Source organism: Setaria italica, chromosome II (assembly GCF_000263155.2).
Source record: "Setaria italica strain Yugu1 chromosome II, Setaria_italica_v2.0, whole genome shotgun sequence".
Classification (NCBI taxonomy): domain Eukaryota; kingdom Viridiplantae; phylum Streptophyta; class Magnoliopsida; order Poales; family Poaceae; genus Setaria; species Setaria italica.
The window spans coordinates 30,771,644-30,777,710 of record NC_028451.1 but is presented as its reverse complement, the minus strand read 5'-3'; positions in this window follow the sequence as shown (position 1 = coordinate 30,777,710).

Sequence of the window (6,067 nt, the reverse complement as noted above, 5' to 3'; positions counted from 1 at the left end):
GATGTACAACTCGTCTATTGACCGCGGCCCGCGGGCGACCGGCGGGGGCGCGCGCGCCGCCGGCGAGGGGCGCGCCGGGGCCGGGGGGGGCGGCGCGCGCGCGCGGACGACCAGGCGAGCGGGCTGTCCGCGGTCGGGCGGCGGCAGGCGCTCGGCGGCTCGGGCAGGAGCAGAGTCTGGGGAGCCGGATCGAGGCCACCCCGCGCATGCTCACATGGGCCGGCCGGAACTAGGGCAACGGCCGATGGGAGTTGTTGGGCCGCCTGATGTTGTTGGGCCGCCTGGACGCCTTCCGCCTGGGCTAGCTTCTTTTCGGGGTGGGCTAATGGGCCAAAATGCTTTTTTATACTATTTTTATGAAGAAATTTTCCACTACTCTTGGGCCTCGCCCCGGGCTGCAGCCCGGGCAGCCCGGGGCCCAGATCCGCCCCTGGCCACAACACATCGTAGGTGCCCATGGACGGATCTAGCACTGGGACAGGTGGAGCTCAAGCTCCCCCTACCCCCGCTCGGACAATGGAGCCTCTCCTTAGCCCTACGTGATTTTTTAGGAATAAGAAAGAAAAAGATAAAGGAAGGAAGGAAAGAGAAGAAGAGGGAGCCCCTCCTAATCTTACTAGCTGCATCCGCCACACGTGCCGACTGCCGAGGGTAACGCATCGGCACTTCAGGGAATCCGCGTCCGGTACATACAACAACCGTTAAAGTTCGTTCTGTTTTTTGTCACTAATCCGCGTTCGCTCGACGGCAGCAAATGCACGATCACTCGTCGAATCAGTAAGCCGCCGCACAAATCAGAGACTATAGCTTGTCAGAGAGCGTGCACAAATCAGGTCCCGCGACGAAGTGCACGCCCCCGAAGTCCCGCGGCCCGCCGCCACCGCGTCCTCCATTGCCAAGCACCGCCTCCTTCCTTTCTTCAGTTTCCCTTCTTGGACTAAAACCGGCGACGAGCAAGGCTGATGGGCCTACCCCTCCTCGACGTGCTTGCGGTGGCAGTTGCGGCCGCCGGGCAGGCTGCGATTGCCGGCGAGGTCAGTGCGCCTGCTCCTCTGCATTCTCGTGGTAGCCGCTGCATTCTCGTGGTAGCCGCTGCGACGGGGCAGAGACGACACGAAAGCTTCTCGTCGAGGACCGGAGGACGTGATGACCAGCAGGTATCAGTGTCGGTTCTTCGAGCGAGTAATGTGCAGAATGCAGTGACGGACGGATTTGGTGGGTGGGTGGTGTGATGAGGTTTTGATCGGGTAATCAGGGCGCTGGACGCTGGTGGAGCAGAAAGATAACTTGTGGTCGCAGGCCGGAATTATTGCTGGGCCAGTTTCGTGGTCCATTTATTAATGGATCCAAATCGGTTTCGTTTCGAAATGCTCAGCAGCGGCCTTGAATCTAAACATATGTATCGCAAGGCAATTGAACATGGGAATGCCATACAAATTTTGTGCCAATTAAAGAATCTTTCGACAAAAATACCAATTCTTTTGAACGGGCTCTATGTGCGGTCTATCCATTTCGTTATCTTTCAATGAATGAGATCTGAACATACGGTATATTAAGTTTTTTAGATTAAGGAAATCATACGGTATATTAAGTATAGTATGTAAACTCTGTACAGTAGCTTTTTCATGGTAAGGACTACTCTTCATACCAAATCTAGCTAGTTTTACCATTTCTAAATATTGAAACTCAATACATGAAAAGTAGTTTGTACCCAGAGATTGCGAAGTAGTAGACTAGTAGTTGACTGAACATTACTTGAGACGTCGTTTATTTACGAGTAGAGAGAGTATACAATTAAGACCGAAGCAAGAGATAAGAATAAGATACATATTACCATTTGTTCTCACTTCTATTAATATCTATAATATCATTTGTATGCATGGACCATTGACGAGGGTAAATGCCAAGATGCATTTCACTTTTGCATGAGATGATTCAGACGTTCAGGTTACACACTTTCTTGCAGCTTTAATTTAAAGTGTATCAGTCTATCTATCCATCTATCTACTCCCCGTTCGCCAATCAACTACTCCCAGCTAGCGTTATTGCCTTGCTTGGCCTCACTCATGTGGCGAAGTCAGATGGTGACCGTTTCGCCATTGTTGCAAACCGCCAAGCGGCAGTATCAATGGACCGCGGACAGGTGTTTCGCTCGATGTCCATCAGGCCTTGTAGGCCCAACGACACATTGCCGACTGCGAAGGGGGACGGCCGTGTGCCGGTCCACTTAGCCAGTTGTCGCGTTACGGCGGAAGCAGGTTCAGGGTGTTTGATAATAGCTGCTGAACTTTATTTTATCACGTCGGATGTTCGAATACTAATTAGAAGGACTAAACATGAGCTAATTATAAAATTAATTGCAGAATCCTGTGCTAGTTCGCGAGACAAATCTATTAAGCCTAATTAATCCATTATTAGCAAATAGTTACTGTAGCACCACATTCCAATCGGATTTTTCATTGTCACATCCGTTATTAAGCTTGCATTGGACGAATTGGAATGAAAAATACACCATCGGATGTTCCGATGCTCCACCTGAGAAGCGTCAGAGCAACCATCAGAGCAGTTGGTACAGCGGGAAAAACATGGAAAATCTCGAATGCACCGGATGATCCGATGGGGGTAATTTTACAAGTGTTGGAGCAATTTGTTGAGGAGGCAGAGGAAACTCTATAGCACCGGATGTTCCAATGCCCTATGGAGTTGACCGTCGGATGAAGCATATTTTCTTTGAGAAGTTCCAGAAAGATTTTGGGCAAAAATCCTTCAGCACCGGATGATCCGACGGCACCATCGGAGAAAGTGTCGGAGCAATGACGTCACGGGGATCTAATAGCTATGTGACGTGAACAGTGGCATTGGACAATCCGATGGGAGCATCGGATGAATTCCTAAGGAACTTGTGCATGGGGAGCCAACGGCTAGTTGCACCAGATGTTCCGATGCAGGCCAAAAATAGACCATCGAAATATTGGAGCAACGACTCTTTGAGCCCTTGGGACTATTTATACCCCCACTATTCGCCCATTTGGAGTTGCTGAAGTGTCCAGGAATGCATTGAAGATCAATACTCATCAAGAACACATCCATACCACCAAAAGTATTTAAGTGATCCATCAAAGACTTAGCATAAGCTTAGGAGAGTGATTAGTGTTAGGATAGGCCTAGAGAGTGAGTGCAAGGTATGTCGACCTTGTGATAAGGTTTCATAGTGAACCACTGTTGTACAAGAGGTGTGCCGGCGCCTTGGAGCCTTGGTGGCTTGCCGGCAAGTCTTCGACCCTCTGGCTTGGTGTGGAGCGACGTCGATGACCTTGTGCGGGGGACGTGGAGACCCCCTTCCTTCTTGGAGAAGCTCCTTAGTGGAGATGACATCAAGGTGAACGAGGAACTTGGCGTGAGCCTTAGTGGTCGAGACTTTGTGGCAAGTCAAGGGGCACCTTGGGAGAGACTTGGTGACCGGAAAGCAATACTCTTGTATGAGTGCTTCAACAACGTGGATTAGTGGCAGTTTAGTGCCTACCGATACCACAGGATAAATCATTGTGTCAAGAGTTTCCTTCCCCTCATCCCCTCCTTACGTTTCCGCATTTCATATTTGCAACTTGTGTGCCTTTACTTTTCTAGAGTAGTATTTTGATGGGATTGGCTATAGGTTGCAAAACTTGTTTTGGGATGAGGGTTTCACACTAGATCAACCGTAGATTGTACATCTAGATAGTATGATCTAGTTTGTGTTTTGTTGCAACTAGTGGAAGTCATAGATTTAGCTTTTAAGTTGCCTAATTCACCCCTCCTCCTCTTAAGCTACGAGCACCGATTCCTTTCACACCAGCAATAGCAACTGCTGTCACTGTTGCTTGTTTTCCCTGATTGCTTTGTTGGTTTGGTTTGAAGCGACGACCCTTGCTGGATGTATTGGTCTGATTGATACTGAACGTTCTCGGCTTCCAGCTAGTTTGGCCATGAAGGTTTTGTTTTCGTTTGATCTTTTCTCCCCAGAAGAAGGGAGACTGTAAACATGCGCATGAATCTAGTGATCTACAGCTGAAAAGCCTAGATCGAGCAAGTGCGCTGCTATGAGTCACTCCAATATCGATGGTGCCAAAAAGCTCCCTGATTTTCCCATGTACAAATCAAAAACTTTGCGAGCCCGAATGAGCCCGGCCGCATAAAGAATGATTCTCTAGCAGTGATTTTCCCATGTACAAATCAAAAACTTTGCGAGCCTGAGTGAGCCCGGCCGCATAAAGAATGATTCTCTAGCAGTGACCTGGATACTGACACACCGAATTCAGATTCAGTGGGCTTCACCAAACCACATATAAAAACAGCAATAATGCAAAGCATCTGTCTCGCCTCGCGTATAGCTCGGAGCCTCCAGGCCACAAGACCCAAATCCAGAGGTCAGAGGATCATGGAGTAGTAAACAAGCATCATCTTATTGGTGCCCATCAACAGACGACGGCGATCGGTGCGCGACGGGGCCAGGGCGCCGCCAGGTGGCGCGGCGCAGACGCTCGATGGCGCCATGTCATCCAGGCGGTCGAGAGCGAACAACCAGTAGCCGTCGCCGTCGCGGAAATCTACGTCCCGTCAGGGGGTCCAAAAATAATGCGTGTCATCTTCGGGGGCAAGGGCAATAATGCTCTCGTCGGGCGTCTTGTCGAACGGCGGCGATGCAACAGGGTTGCTGGCACGCCGGGCCGTGGCGGAGGAGCGGTCGCTGTGCTGCTCGCTCAATTATTTGTACCGGCACGAAAGCGGCCTGGGCCCTTTTGTAGTTTTGTTTCCTTGGTGGTGTGTTGCCTTGCCGGCTCGTGATACGCTGCATGATGATGCACCGGCCGGGCAAGGAAGAGCGACGTGACGCCCATACGGGGGACGCGACGCGTTGGTGATTGGAGATGCGTGTGCTTGCATTGGGACGCCTGGCCCTTCGGCCTTTGGCGATCTTTTGGGGCTGCTCATGTCGGCATATGGTTGGTTCATCGATTTTCTGACTTGCTATGATTAACCTGAATTTGTGGAGTGTAGACAATATAATGGAGAGTTTTGGGTTTTCTCCTCTTTTTCATTTTTGGATAATATAGGTTACCATAATTGTCAAGTAGTCGTCGTTTGGAGAGTAGCTACCATTTAGCTCGGCGGCTTTGCAAAAGTGCAAACGAAAGAAAATACTAAAAAACAGCTAATCATTACCAACTTATATGATTGTTGCACACTTGCACCACGTGGTGTCGCAGTGTTGCATTGTGTCCGAATTTGCGAAATATCCGTAGGCTGTTTTCATTTATATTCGTATGATGAACAAGAAGACAAAAGCCAAATATTGATGCTACCAAGTAGGCCTGGGCGTTCGGGTAACCTGAAAATTTAGGTCGGATTTTTCCGGATTTTCTAAATTTTGGGTTGTAAGAGCAACTCCAAGAGTATGCTAAAAAATTCTTCCTCAAAACGAGATATTGAGGGCTACCCTAAAAAATTCCTCCCCCAAAACGTATCAGCCCATAGCAGAATGCTAAAAAGCTAGCCTCCCAATATTTCAAATTAGGTCACATCATTGTATTAGGCTCATTTTAAAATTCGTTTTTTTTCTAAAAGAATATCACGCCGCCGGCTTGGAACCCTCCTGTTGCCGCTGTTTATTTCCTCACGCCATCACGAATGACGCACCATCATGCCACCAGGCTGTTTATTTCCTCCTCACGCACCATCAAGGCGCCAGAACCCAGGAAGATGAAAAGGACCATTATCTCACCACTAGAGAAAACTGGACGAAGTGTTTCTATTGATTCCTCATGCAATGAATGAAGATTGCAGCTAGCATTGTCACAAAGCCTCAGTGCTTACTGCTTATTAATTAGTATTGCTCTATAACAGCTTTCCACACCAAATCATATGGTACTAAAATAACATCCAGCAGGTCAACACATACTCAGTTTGCAGTCCATGAGTCTAACTTCAGGGGTACAGCCAAGCAGCTTGCAGGCCATGCAGTCAACAAATAAGGTTAATTAGAAGTTAACCAGATATTAAAAAATTGCCAATAACTGGTATTCTGGTT